General features: G+C 40.7%; 1 protein-coding gene across 8 annotated transcripts in view; it reads right to left on the bottom strand.

Annotated features, from left to right (window-relative positions):
- The window catches only part of fhl3a (four and a half LIM domains 3a), a 225,585-nt gene that overhangs the window by 35,138 nt on the left and 175,725 nt on the right, over nt 1-14,722 (bottom strand). Inside the window, exon 1 of one of the 8 annotated variants that reach the window (XM_069895768.1) lies at nt 2,655-3,713. The exons of the other annotated variants lie outside the window; for them this stretch is intronic. The gene's annotated coding sequence lies outside the window, so the exon portion shown is untranslated. Of the gene's footprint in view, nt 1-2,654; nt 3,714-14,722 lie in introns of those variants that run through there. 8 annotated transcript variants of the gene reach the window in all.

The raw sequence follows: 14,722 nt of genomic DNA, 5'->3' as shown, positions 1-14,722 counted from the left end.
ATATGATTCATATCCCTTTATTCCCTACATGTTCATGTGTCTGTCTAAACATTCTCTTAAACATCATTATTGGATCTGCTTCCACCAGAAATGGGTTGCTTTTTGTTACCTTGATCTAACAACCATTCTCTCGCATGCATCACAAACAAGTCCAAATCCATAGAAGTGCCCTCTGCTACAGTCTGCAATCAAATCCATTCAAATCCCACCTTTTTCAGTCAATTGCAATAATAGCTGGGCCCATCGAAGTATTTACAGGAGGCCACTCACTTATTCCTTAGACAGAGTTGCTGAGAATCAGGAGATCCTTCACAATGGCCATATTCTATACAAGCTATTTCAGCTCTGAAGCAATTGGCTTCTTGCACTTCTAACAGGAGTAGTGTCTGCTGGTTACTGACTAGAGTGTAACCTTTGCTGCACGGTGGATGGCTTTCTGCAGGATTACAGTATTTGCAGGAAATGTAAAATGTAAATTGTCTGTGGGCAAGAGGAGATTATATCCTGGAGAAAGATGACAGCTCAGGAATTACATCAAACACATTGCAGGACCAATGCAGAGTCTGCAGTAAATATTATCTCACTTCATTTGATAGAATTCAGGAGAAAATGTGGGCTTTTCACAGATATAACCAGACTTTCCTCGACTTTTGAAATTGAAGCATTTTTTAAAAATAAAGGGCTCGTGAAACAGGTTGACTGGTGCAGACAGTTATGTTCGTGATGCTTCATGGAAGACAGTAACAGAATACACAGAGAAAGAACACATCAATGGCCCTGAAAATTGTGATCTTGAGTCCCTTCAGTGTAAGGTTTTTTTACCCCTGCAGAAAGACGCTGATTTAAATGACGTATTGTTTGGGGGCATTTGAATGAACAGACAATGGGTTTCCTGTTTTGCTCTGGACTTTTGCCAATCCCAACCTTTACACTGTTGGGGGTCAGTCTAGCCTACTGAGCAGAATCTCACAGCAGCCAAAGAAAAGTTTTGAATGCTGTAGCAGAGAGCAGCAGAGACTGAAAATATGTGATGGAGAAAGAGAGAGAAAAAAAACAAATTTGAGGACACAGAGAGTGCAAAAAAAAGGCAAAACAAAGAGAATGCATTAAAGTAATAAGCCTCTAAATCAGATACATGCAGTCGTTAGAGAATTAGATGTTTCAGCACAAGGACACATTAATCTCAAATGGTCAGGTAAAAATATAGAGATGCCCGAAAAAAGATTGTGGGAACAGTGTGAATGGATTGTGGTAAGTGTTACTGAGTTCTAAGTTCAGACTTTCTAACCATTAGAATCTGACTGAGGAAATGGAAAGTAATTGCTCATGAAGTCCAGATAAAACCCACATCCTTGTGGCTTCCAGCCATAGCTCAAAAGTGCCTGAAGCAATTTAGTCACGTGAGCTGACACATTAACCACTGGGTTTGATGCAATGTTCACATCTCCTCAAGGTATACTGTTTGTTTCGAGTTGCTCCGAGCAACAATGAATATCAGAATTCAAAGTACTTGAAAAACGTGCATATTTATTTGGTCTTCCTGCATACATGGAGAACGGATTTAACAATTCAATTCAAAGACCATAAATTAATTTGAATTAAAGTCATGGAAAGTGTTTCTGAACCAAACATAATTTTAAACGTCAGTGAAGCAAAGCTGTTTTCCTGGAATGTGTTATTCTGCGACTGCTTTGCAATTTGTTCAGTGCTCTGGTTGTTGGTTCGAGACTAGTGATGAGGTTTGTGATTAGACGCTGACAATTTACACAGGAGGAAAAACTACATTTGAACTCTCAGTGAGAAAACGATCTGCCTCTGCAATTGAAGCATAAGATTCCAAACTTTAAGGACATAACACACTGCTGGGCAGCTGTGAACCCCAAACAGGGGCCCTGCACCCTGTTGCATCTGGGTATGAACGGTGAAGTCACTCCAAAATGTGGATTTTAAATTCTGCTACCACTCTTAAATCTGCTAGTGCAAAAGGAGGGTCTAAACAGGAGAATGACCTTAAGATCCAGGAATCAATCAACTGCAAATACACTGAAAGTTCAAATAGCTTCACAACTCTAGACATTGGAAAGTCAAGGTCCAGCAGAAGTGGGGTCTCTGAGACCAGATGGCATACATGTTAGGTGAGAGGTTTAAAGAGGATCCAAGGGGTGAATTTCTCACACATAAACATAGTAAGATTCTAAAATGAGCTGTCAGAAGAGATGGCGGAGGAATAATAACAAAATTTAAGAGGAATTTGGCCTCAAACCAACAGCAACTGAAGACACAATTCAAAAGGGTTAAATTATGAACAAAATAATGTCTTAACCCAATTAACTCCACTATAAGTATCCTATAACAAAATAAACAGATATCATATCTTCTCAGTATATTTACAAATAAACCCAGACCATTACAGTCTGTGCCCAATATTCAAAAAGAGAAAAATCCCCAAAAAAAACCCCCACGTCAGTCAGTCAGTCAGTCCAAAAACAGTCCACAGAATTCAATATCAAAAGCTCAATATCAAAATTCAGTTCTTTAACTGAATAACAAAAGGTGTATTGAACGTTGAAGAGAGAAATGACTGATATTGCGTTGCTGTAAGCTTACGAATCCTTTTCCAAGGCTTCCTTAGGTGGTTTTTAACCCTTTGTTACCTCATGAGGCACTCGCCTTCCACACAGCTCTCCTGGATGGTTTCCACCGCTCCAACTGCAGTTCTGCTGCTCCACTGCCTCTGCAACTGCTGTTCTGAACGTACCAATCCCTGTCTGCACAGCTCTACCCAGCTGCACCACAAGTCACACAGAGTTCCCAAAAGAATTCCATCGTTTATGATGACAGTCCACAGTCCAAAAGGTCAGTCCACGAATGAGCGGGGGATGGAAGGATACTGAATTATCAAAGAAAAGAATGATGGGTTGCAGCAGTGTGCTGGGCTGAAGGGTTGTAAAACACTCGATAAAATTTGTGACCTTAAGAACAGTTGGAAAGAGTACAGAGGCTCCAGCAATCTGTGGACAACCCTGGATTTCTTCTGGACAATCAAAACCAAACACCGATGGCCTTCACCCCAATGAAAGCCAATAATAGGAGTTGAATTATTAAGGGCAGAGAGCAGACCGTGTTCACTGGAAGTGAAGCTCCTTGACCACAGCTCAGTTCCTCATGTGAGCTGACTTAACTCCATCCCGCAAAACCTCTTCAGTTCAGCTTTGCTGCTCATCAAAAAACTGAAAAGGCCATTTTCCAACCAAAAGGCTTCAGGGGGAATTGGTATCACTGAAGAAATTCCAGAAATCAGAACCTAGTCACAAATCCTATTACCTCTTGCTTTTGGGACCATGCCTCCTCCGTCCAGTCCTCCCTCTTACCTTTTTGTTCAGATGCCTGCTGACATATTTCCATGCCTTGATGAAGATCTCAAGCCTGAAACCGTCATTTATGTATCTTTGCCGTTGCTACATAAAGGACACTGTTTGACCTGCTGAGTTTGTCCAGCATTGTGTGTTTATTTCAACCACTGTGTCTACAGACTTTCATGTTTTACTTTTGACTACACCTTTTCACACTTTGCCCCTTGTAAGAATTCCGTTCCTTTCTCGCAATTCCTCCATCTCCATTGCATCTGCTCCCAGGACAAGGTCTTCCAGGTGAGGTCATCCAAGATGTCCTCCTTCTTCAATAAATGTGGCTTCCCCTTTCATCTTCTCCAGTTATCAGTAGGCCATCCCCCTTCCCCTGTCTGTCCCCTTCCCTGATACTTAGGTATCCTTTCTTATAACTCTGTCTCTCTCTGTCTTTCCCTTTCTCTGTCTCCTTTCCTCCAGCTCTCCATTCATAGAACTAGCCCTTTTCTCCCATCAATTCTCCTCCTACTTATGGCCTTTTGCCTGTGCTCCTTCCCCTGCCTTTTCTTCTCTCTACCCACCCCCCCACCCCACCCAGCACCTGCCTGGTTTTTGCTCATACCTTGTAAAAGGGCTGTGGCTCAGGCTTGAAACGTTGGCTATATACCTTTACCTCGTACAGATGCTGTGTGACCTGCTGAGTTCCTCCAGCATTTCTGTGCTTTAGCTGGTCTAAATCTAATGGTGATAAAGGAAGAAGGGGTTCCCTTCCCACTCCAAGGGGAAAGTCATTGCCAGTATCCTTTCTACTAACTGAACCATTCCCTAAATTGCAGTGTGGATTCAATCTGAAGGCCCATTATCTTCACTGTTCAATGACTTCAGCAGAAATGTAGGTGCTTCACCAACTTAGCCTTTATGCAAGCCAAATGAGACTATGCCAGTATGCCAACATGGTTGGAATGGGCAAGCTGGACCAAAAGGCCTGGCCCTGCTGCACTAAGGCTTCGTTCTTGTCTAGGGGGAACGAAGCAGCAACCTCCTCAAATTCCTCTCCATGGTGGCAATACTGCACTTCATCTCCAACAAGTTTCCTGCTGGAGTAGTATAAGTCTATAGGATTGTTGGACCTTTGGCTGGAAATAAGGGCAGCCAAAGGTCTTTACTAATGACATTTATGATTGGGTGCATTCAAAGGTTGAACTCCAAGTCACAGTTGTGTTTAGCTTCAGTTTCTAGTATCTGCAGTTTTCTGTATGTCCATGAATGTATCTGTGCAAGGAAATGCACAGGGGACATTCTGATATGACCACAAGCATTTAACACTCATGAATCTATGATTTAATGCTTTGTTAAAAAAGGACCAGTAGCTAAAGTGAAACAGCCATCTTGAGAGCAATGGTAATTGTCATTTATCATGTCTTAAAAGAATAATTAGGACTGTAGAAAAAGATGAAACAACATGAAGATGATAGAATAGGGACTTTTGTTCTTCCTCACCTTTGGGAATGTATTTATTCATTTGCCATCATGTTGTTAAACTTGTGAAGTGTGTGCTCTTATTAATGTTTTAGGAAAACATGTCTTAGCTGGAGTCCATCAGAAACCTATTTACCGTGAACTGACTTCAGTGTAAAATTATAACAGTTTTTGTGTTGAGAAAATAATTTGTATGAAAACTAAATTGAGTTGTGGTACAAATGGTGAGAAGAATAGATGACAGATGATACATCTTTCCTGTGGATGTGTGCACTCAGAAGAGAGCCTAATGACATAAAAATATACAGATATAGAGTATATGGAATGGCAATAATGTGTTGTGCATACTTCCCCAGATCTATCATTCTTGCTGTACTTTCGACATAATGTCTTCCTTTGTTACTCTTTGTTAAGATCTTGAAGTCAATAAATAAGCTGCTTTCTTTCACTACCAACATATAGCGAAATTTAGTACAACTTCAGTTACATCTTGTAATATGGAAGAAAATAGCATGTTAATTTCTAATTATGCATTGATAGAACACTTTTATGTATATAATTATGCAGAATATAGGCACATTTAAATTTGTATTATATGCTATGTAGCCATTCTGGTACATACAAGAACGTATAAAAACATATGTTTATACACACGGAACAGAAGCACACACATGACTGCATATGCGGTTGCACTCAAATACTGTATGGCCCTGTTTCATATCTATGCTTTTAGCCAGTGTTTTAGGAAGAATGAACATATGCACACGTGTCTGTAAATGTGTATATAGTAGCACATATTTTGAACATACAAAGAACACATGCAATCATACACAAATACATATGTGTACAGTATTGTATCTGTAAATATGTGTGAATACCATATATATTCTGCTCCAATAGAAATAATTATTCCTGCTCTCTGAATTCAAATTCCAATAGGAAGTTGTATAGAATTTAACCAGCTGCCATTAGGTCACAAGGATATGCACGTCAAAACAGAAAACAGGAAAATGGCAGAAAAGGAAACACATTGTCCAGTCTCATGGATTAAATAATCGTTAGAGTCAGTCGGTTTTAATTAAAGGTTGTGACATCAGTGTTTGTTATTGAAATCCAACTTAGAAGAGTGAATGAATTGTGTGTGATTGTGGCGTTATTCTTTCTTTTTGTACAACATTCTCTGTATAGTAAGGACTTAGTTAGATATAGCAACACTGAAGGAATGGCGATCTATTTCTGTCAGGATGACTCAATTTCAGGAGGGCTCTGCAGGTAGCCATATAAGAACATAACCAACCTGGCCCATCGAGCCTGCTCTGCCATTTTACAAAATGATGAGGCTGATCTGGCCTTGGACTCAGCTCCACTTACCCACCTTCTCCTCCGAACCCTTAATTTCCCTAGTTTGCAAACATTTATTTGTGTCTAATATATATTTAATGAGGTGGCCTTCACTGATTCCTTGGGGAGATTCCATGGATGAAATACTTCTGGGAGAAGCAGTTCCTGCTCATCTCTGACATACAGTAAGTCTAAACTCCCAAATCTTGAGGCTATGAACCCCAACTCTTGACACACCTGCCAATGGAAACGACTGTAATGCTTTGATCTTGTCTACTCCTTCCATAATTTTATATGTTTCTATAAGTTCCCCTCTCATTTTTTAAAATTCCAGTGACTACATTCCCAGGCAACTACATTTCTCCTTATAGGCTAACCCCCTCAATTAGGAAATCAACCTGGTGAACCTCCTCTGCACTGCCTCTCAAGTAAGAATGAATAACTTCCACACAGTACTCCTGGTGTGGCCTCTCCTGTACCCCATAGAGATGCAGCAGGTCCTTCCTGCTTTTAAAATCAATCCTTGAGGCAAAGGCGGCCAATGTCCTATTTGCCTTCTTGATTACCTGTTGCACCTGCAAATTCACCATTATTAATTCTTCTTGGCTTGGCTTCGCGGACGAAGATTTATGGAGGGGTAATGTCCACGTCAGCTGCAGGCTCGTTTGTGGCTGACAAGTCCGATGCGGGACAGGCAGACATAGTTGCAGCGGTTGTAAGGGAAAATTGGTTGGTTGGGGTTGGGTGTTGGGTTTTTCCTCCTTTGTCTTTTGTCAGTGAGGTGGGCTCTGCGGTCTTCTTCAAAGGAGGTTGCTGCCCGCCGAACTGTGAGGCGCCAAGATGCGCCGTTTGAGGTGATATCAGCCCACTGGCGATGGTCAATGTGGCAGGCACCAAGAGATTTCTTTAGGCAGTCCTTGTACCTCTTCTTTGGTGCATCTGTCTCGGTGGCCAGTGGAGAGCTCGCCAAATAACACGATCTTGGGAAGGCGATGGTCCTCCATTCTGGAGACGTGACCCACCCAGCGCAGTTGGGTCTTCAGTAGCATGGATTCGATGCTGTCGGCCTCTGCCATCTCGAGTACTTCGATGTTGGAGATGAAGTCGCTCCAATGAATGTTTAGGATGGAGCGGAGACAACGCTGGTGGAAGCGTTCTAGGAGCCGTAGGTGATGCCAGTAAAGGACCCATGATTCGGAGCCGAACAGGAGTGTGGGTATGACAACAGCTCTGTATACGCTAATCTCTGTGAGGTTTTTCAGTTGGTTGTTTTTCCAGACTCTTGTGTAGTCTTCCAAAGGCGCTATTTGCCTTGGCGAGTCTGTTGTCTATCTCGTTGTCAATCCTTGCATCCGATGAAATGGTGCAGCCGAGATAGGTAAACTGGTTGACCGTTTTGAGTTTTGTGTGTCCGATGGAGATGTGGGGGGGCTGATAGTCATGGTGGGGAGCTGGCTGATGGAGGACCTCAGTTTTCTTCAGGCTGACTTCCAGACCAAACATTTTGGCAGTTTCCGCAAAACAGGACGTCAAGCGCTGAAGAGCTGGCTCTGAATGGGCAACTAAAGCGGCATCGACTGCAAAGAGTAGTTCACGGACACGTTGCTCTTGTGTCTTGGTGTGAGCTTGCAGGCGCCTCAGATTGAAAAGACTGCCATCCGTGCGGTACCGGACGTAAACAGCGTCTTCATTGTTGAGGTCTTTCATGGCTTGTTTCAGCATCGTACTGAAGAAGATTGAAAAGAGGGTTGGTGCTTCACGCCATTGTTAATGGAGAAGGGTTCAGAGAGCTCATTGCTGTATCTGACCCGACCTAGTTGGTTTTCGTGCAGTTGCATAACCATGTTGAGGAACTTTGGGGGGCATCCGAGGCGCTCTAGTATTTGCCAAAGCCCTTTCCTACTCACGGTGTCGAAGGCTTTGGTGAGGTCAACAAAGGTGATGTAGAGTCCTTTGTTTAGTTCTCTGCACTTTTCTTGGAGCTGTCTGAGGAAAAAGACCATGTCAGTAGTTCCTCTGTTTGCGCGAAAGCTGCACTGTGATTCTGGGCGACACTAGGTATTATTCTATTTAGGAGAATCCTCGCGAAGATTTTGCTTTCAATGGAGAGCAGCGTGATTCCCCTGTAGTTTGAGCAGTCTGATGTCTCGCCTTTGTTTTTGTACAGGGTGATGATGATGGCGTCACGAAGGTCCTGAGGCAGCTTTCCTTGGTCCCAGCAGAGCTTGAAAAACTCATGCAGTTTGACATGCAGAGTTTTGCCGCCAGTCTTCCAGACCTCTGGGGGGATTCCATCCATACCTGCTGCTTTGCCACTTTTCAGTTGTTCAATTGCCTTATATGTCTCTTCCCGGGTGAGGACCTCATCCAGCTCTAGCCTTAAGGGCTGTTGAGGGAGCTGGAGCAGGGCAGATTCTTGGACTGAGCGGTTGGCACTGAAAAGAGATTGGAAGTGTTCTGACCATCGGTTGAGGATGGAGGTCTTGTCGCTGAGGAGGACTTTGCTGTCTGAGCTGCGCAGCGGGCTTTGGACTTGGGGTGAGGGGCCGTACACAGCCTTTAGAGCCTCGTAAAAACCCCTGAAGTCGCCAATGTCCACGCTGAGCTGGGTTCGTTTGGCGAGGCTAGTCCACTACTCATTTTGGATCTCCCGGAGTTTGCGCTGAAGATGGCTGCATGCGCGACGGAAGGCTCGTTTCTTCTCTGGCCAGGAAGGCTTTGCAAGGTGAGCCTGGTGGGCAGATCGCTTCTTTGCCAGCAGCTCCTGGATTTCCTGGTTGTTTTCGTCGAACCAGTCCTTGTTTTTCCTGGAGGAGAAGCCCAGTACCTCTTCAGTGGATTGCAGTATGGCAGTCTTCAGCTGATCCCAGAGGGTTTCAGGGGACGAGTCCGTGAGGCGGATTGCATCCTCGAGCTTTGCTTTGAGGTTTGCCTGGATGTTTCCGTTCACTTCGTCTGACTGCAAGTTTCCAACATTGAACCTCTTTCTGGGGGCTTTACTGTTCCTGGACTTTGGCTTGAAGTGAAGGTTAAGCTTGCAGCGAACCAGCCGGTGGTCAGTGTGGCATTCCGCGCTGGGCACAACCCTGGTGTGGAGCACATCTCGTTTGTCTCTTTCTCGCACCAGGACGTAGTCCAGTAATTAATGAGCAAACAAAGACGCCAAAATCTTTCAGGACATGCAGCAATCTTTCACCATTTCAATAAAAACCCAATGTGCTATTTTGTTCATACAGTGTAGATGGCCTCACATTTGCCAGCATTGTACTCAATCTACCCACTCAACCTATCTCTCTGCAGACTCTTTGCGTCTACTGCATAATTTGCTTTTCCACTCAACTTAGTGTCATCAACGTATTACCCTGCGCTCAACACACATCAAATCGAGACTCTAAAAAGCATTTCAATTGGGTCTCAGAATATCCCCGAGAATTCTCTCAGGTGTTTCACTTTATTTAGGGAATAGTGTTTGAAGACTGGTGTTTTGATCACAAAGTTTGATTGAACAGCAGAAGGCTCACCTGAAGTCTTTCTTCCTCTGTCTGGCAGAGTACTCCAACATGTCTCAGATTTGTGACCGCCACCCTCAAGGATGACAATGGCATGGAAACACCACTGATCTGCAGGTTCACCTTTGAACCAGGTGCCTCACTGGCTTGGAAACGGATGACCATTCCCTTCATTATTGTTGGGTCTCAATCCTAGATTCTGCTAGCCAACAGCTCTGTGTGTCAGCCTTCACTGCTGGTTGAAGAACATGACCTAACACAACTTTCTTAAGGGCAACTAGAGATGGGGAATAAATATCCAAATATACCCTGAAAAATAAATAAAAATAACACTATCTATGGAAGGTTGTTGAAACATTGAACCAACCATATCTAATCAACTGACATTCAAATTTTTTCTTTGCATTTGATTTTCCACGAGGCATTTCGAAAAATAAATCATCAGGCAAAATAAATGCAAAAGTTGGAACTTAATCATTCGAGATGTTGCAAGTTCATTTACAGAAAATAGAGATTTATTGGATATTTGCATATTCTTAATCAAATTATCCTATCAATTGAACTAGAAATTCAACTGAACTTTGTCTAGTCAGGGCCATCCATCTGTTTTAAAGGCAATGCAGCTTGGAAGCTTCAAAAAAGTGTTTTTGAAACTTCTGCTGATCTTAATTTTAATTTGGAGATTGTGATAGTACAGACCTATCACCAATGTATATAGTTACAGTATCTAGAGTGTAATGACTGTCTGGGCCTTAAAGGGTTGTGTCCCTAGCCAAGTCGGATCATTCCGGACTGGTTGGCCACCTGTGAAGAGCTCCTGTCTTTTGCTAATAAAAGCCTTGGTTTGGATCAACAAGTTTTTAGTTCTTTCGACGAGCTCTACAGAGATACAGAGTGGTAGCAGGCCTTTCCAGCCCGTGAGCCTGCACCACCCAAATATACCCTGTGACCAATTAACCTTTTAATCCTGTATGCGTTTGGCATATGGGAGGAAACTGGAGTGGACAAGGAGAAAGTACAATCTCCTTACAGACAGCGCCAGATTGGAACCCAATTCGGTGGTGCTGTAATAGCGTTGCGGTAACGATGAAGAATTTTTAAAAATAGAAGTCTGGAGGACGGACCTGCGAGGAATCTCATGTATTGACACGGAACTTCTACCCAGCCACTTCTTCAGGATCAAGGATGACTCGCTTCCATTCCAGTCCTGTGAGCTCTTGGGTGATTGATTTGTTCCATGCAGGTTCTTCAGGTGACCTGAATAGCTCCTCATTTACAATCACATGGCATGTTACTACTCTAAGTACTACTGCTGCAGTTCAGCAATATTTGGTCAGCCATGCAGAGATTCCCAGCTCCCAGAACAGGGGACACATTTCCTACCTGTTACTCCTTCTCGATGTGTCTGACTCAGAACCATCTCAAAAACAAGATGTTTATACAGACAAATTGGGAACAGGAAATGCGACTGAGATCTAAGCTACAGGCCTTTGTGAAATACATTTACATGTGGGTGGATGTAGAAAAAGAAACAGTCACCATTTTCTTGGAATCCTTAATTTATTTTCTCTGAAGAGAATGGTATTTTCGTATTCCTAACATTCCATTTTGGAAGCTAGAAGCAGCAATGAAAATATTTGTCATTCTGTGAGGGAATGAACTTCACTAGGCACCCTCTTCACCTAAGTTTTAAAGAAGACAAATTACATTTGTTGTGTGAATGATTTCACATATTTCACTGCTAATGGCAGTAAATCTATCCATGGCATTTTTTAAATTAATAATAATTATAATGACTTTACTGCCATATACATAAGTACAATGTTACATATGCACCAAGATGCAGCAGCCAAATAGATAAGATACACCAGCTACAATAGTAAACATTAAGTAACCCAAGCATGGAAAGAGATAATAAACATAGAGAAAATTATTCATGTTTTCTTATTATTCATAATTATATTCATAGAAAGTAAGTATTCATAATTACAGTTAGTGCAAGAAAAAAATTGTATTTAAATCATCCAGGCAGATACAGTGGGAAGTGTGCTGATTGGCTGATTTCCTGAGCAGAAAGCCCTGCAAAAGGACATCACAGGCAAAACACTCTCCACCATCGAGAACATCTATGGGGAACGCTGCCGTCGGAGAGCAGCAGGAATTGTCAAGGATCCATATCACCCAGCACTCGCTCTGTTCTCACTGCTGCCATCAGGAAAGAGGTGTCGGTGCCACAAGACTCGCACCCGATTCAGGAACGGCTGCTCCCCCTCCACCATCAGACTCCTCCTCCACCATCAGACTCCTCAACAACAAACTCAATCAGAGAGCCATTTAATGTCTCTTACTTTTGCACTTTTTTCTCTCTCTGTACGCACAGTTCAGTTTGTTTATATTTCTTTATTTGCTTATTTGTGTACGTTAGGTACAGCTTTTTTCTTTGCATTAATAAATGGTAATTCTGCCTGGCCCCCAGGAAAAAGAATCTCAGGGTTGTATGTGATGTCATGTATGTACTCTGACAATAAATCTGAAATCTGAATCTATTAGTGGTTCCAGAGTCAGTTACGGTCCCTAAATGTTGATATTCCATTCACTTCAATGGAATGCCACAGTACAGTACGACTCCGATTAACTGAAATTGGATTCTCCAAAATCCTCATCTATCCAAAAACATTTTAAAATTTCGGATAAATGACGATATCTGAAACAAATCAGAAATTCTCATTTATCTGAAATTTTTTCAGAGCTGAACTGACCTCACAGGTTGAAAAACAATTCACCCGACATGATATTAGAATGACGATTGTTCTCGTTTCAGGTAACGCCCTTCCCTCTCTCTTTCCATTTCTTCTTTTACCTTCCCCTATAGACTTTTCTCTTCAACTCTCCCTCTCAAAGCACGTAACACAGCCTCCCAGCCAGAAGCGGGCTCCACATTGAAGCTAAAATATAATATATTGCAAACTGATCAATTTGAACATTTGATACGAGTTAGGGGACAGACACATAAAGTTTTGGCATGGCAATTGAAAACTGAACAAGTTTAAGGATTATTAATGCTGTGACGAAGGACAATTCAGTTACTTTTAAACCTCAAGAAATTAATGACCAACTTTGATCATTTTACCAGAAATTATATGCTTCTGAGGGAGTGCGAGATGACGGTTCCATTGAAGCATTTTTGTCATAGTTAAATTTATCAATATTGAAGAAAGTTGGATTCTTTTTAAGGATTTAGAAATAAAGGATGTTATTCAACAAATACTTAATGGGAAATCACCAGGAGATGATGGGTTCACTCCTGAATTTTATAAAGTTCTTTATGATGATCTGTCCTCTGTATTTATGGATGTTCTTAATCAGGTAACTCAGGAGCAAGCTTTACCAGACTCATGTTTGAGTGCAATAATAACAGTTATACCAAAAAAAGACAGAGAACCTTTGAAGGTTTCTTCTTATTGACCTATTTCTTTATTAAATGTGGATTATAAAATAATAGCAAAATTATTAGCAAATAGATTAGCAAAGTATTTACCACAATTAGTACATTCTGACCAGGCTGGTTTTATTAAAGATAGGTATGCTTCGGAGAATATACTTAAAGTGGTTTCATTGATCAACGCTTCACGTCAGCAACCTAACCTACCAATGGTAGTATCATTAGATGCTGAAAAAGCTTTGATAGGGTTGAATGGAATTTTTATTTAAAGTTTTGGAGAAATATAAAGTTGGACCCTTATTTATAGGTTGGGTGAAGGCACTATATAATAATCCTGTAGCAAGGGTGGCGTCAAATGGTCAAACTTTTTCCTTTTTAAAATTAATGTGTTCAACTTGTCAAGCTTGTCCTTTGTCGCCAGCCCTATTTGCGTTGGTCATTGAACTGTTAGCTCAGGCTATCAGGCAGAATGAAAATATTACAGGTATAAGGATTGGACAGGATGAATATAAGATTAATTTATTTGCTGATGATGTTTTAATATATTTAACTAATCCAGATGAATCTTTAATTTATTTGCAAAATTGTTTAGAATTATATGGCAAATTATCTGGATATAAAGTGAATTGTGATAAAAGTGAAAAGCTGCCAATTTCTGAAGGAAATTATGATCAATGTAGACAAATTAGTAAATTTTGATGGACTGATAATTTTAAGTACTTAGGGATAATGATTGATGTAAATTTTCAATCATTGTCTAATTTAAATTAGGTACCGTTAATGAGAAAGACTAGAGCGGATTTGACTAAATGGAAAGATTTACCTTTAACTTTATTAGGTTGAGTAAACTGTATAAAGATGAATATTTTTCCGCAAGTTCAATATTTGTTTCAATTGATTCCTTGTTCTCTTCTGAAATCTTGTTTTCAAGATTTAAATAAAGTAATTTGAGAATTTTTATGGAAAGGAAAATTAGCAAGAGTAGTGATGCATAAATGGACTTGGCAGATGCTTTGGGAGGTTTGCAATTACCTAATTTTTAAAATTATTATGAAGCAGCTCAGTTAAGATTTATTTAATTGTATGTTAGATGGTTTTAATCCTCCTAGTTGGGCTAGGGTGGAATTGGCTGCGATATTGGAATTTTATCCTCATCAGTTTGTATTTAAATGGAATATTGTTTTATTACAGAAATATAATGTATCAATTTTGAAACATTTATTAGAAATTTAGACTAAAAGGAATTTATTAATTGGATCAAAAGGTTGTTTATCAATTCAAACCCCAATATATCAAAATAAATTGATTCCTTTTTCATTGAATAATAGTTATAGAAGATTGGTGGATTAAAGGAATAAAAAGATTGCAGGATTGTTTTGAAGAGGGTAAATTTTTATCATTTAATCAGCTTAAAAAGAAATTTGGGATTTTAGAGAAATCTCTGTTTGTTTATTACCAAATTAGGGCATTTGTGAAAGATAATTTTGGAAGAGAAATGAAAATTTCTAAGTTAACTAAATTTGAATTTATGGTTTCATATTTTTTAGATAAGAGTTTTATATCAGTAATGTTGCATTATTACAAGATACTATGGTTAAAAAATT

The sequence above is a fragment of the Narcine bancroftii genome, chromosome 8 (assembly GCF_036971445.1).
Source record: "Narcine bancroftii isolate sNarBan1 chromosome 8, sNarBan1.hap1, whole genome shotgun sequence".
NCBI lineage: Eukaryota > Metazoa > Chordata > Chondrichthyes > Torpediniformes > Narcinidae > Narcine > Narcine bancroftii.
The sequence above is the reverse complement of the archived record's forward strand: the minus strand, read 5'-3'. Positions and strand labels throughout refer to the sequence as shown.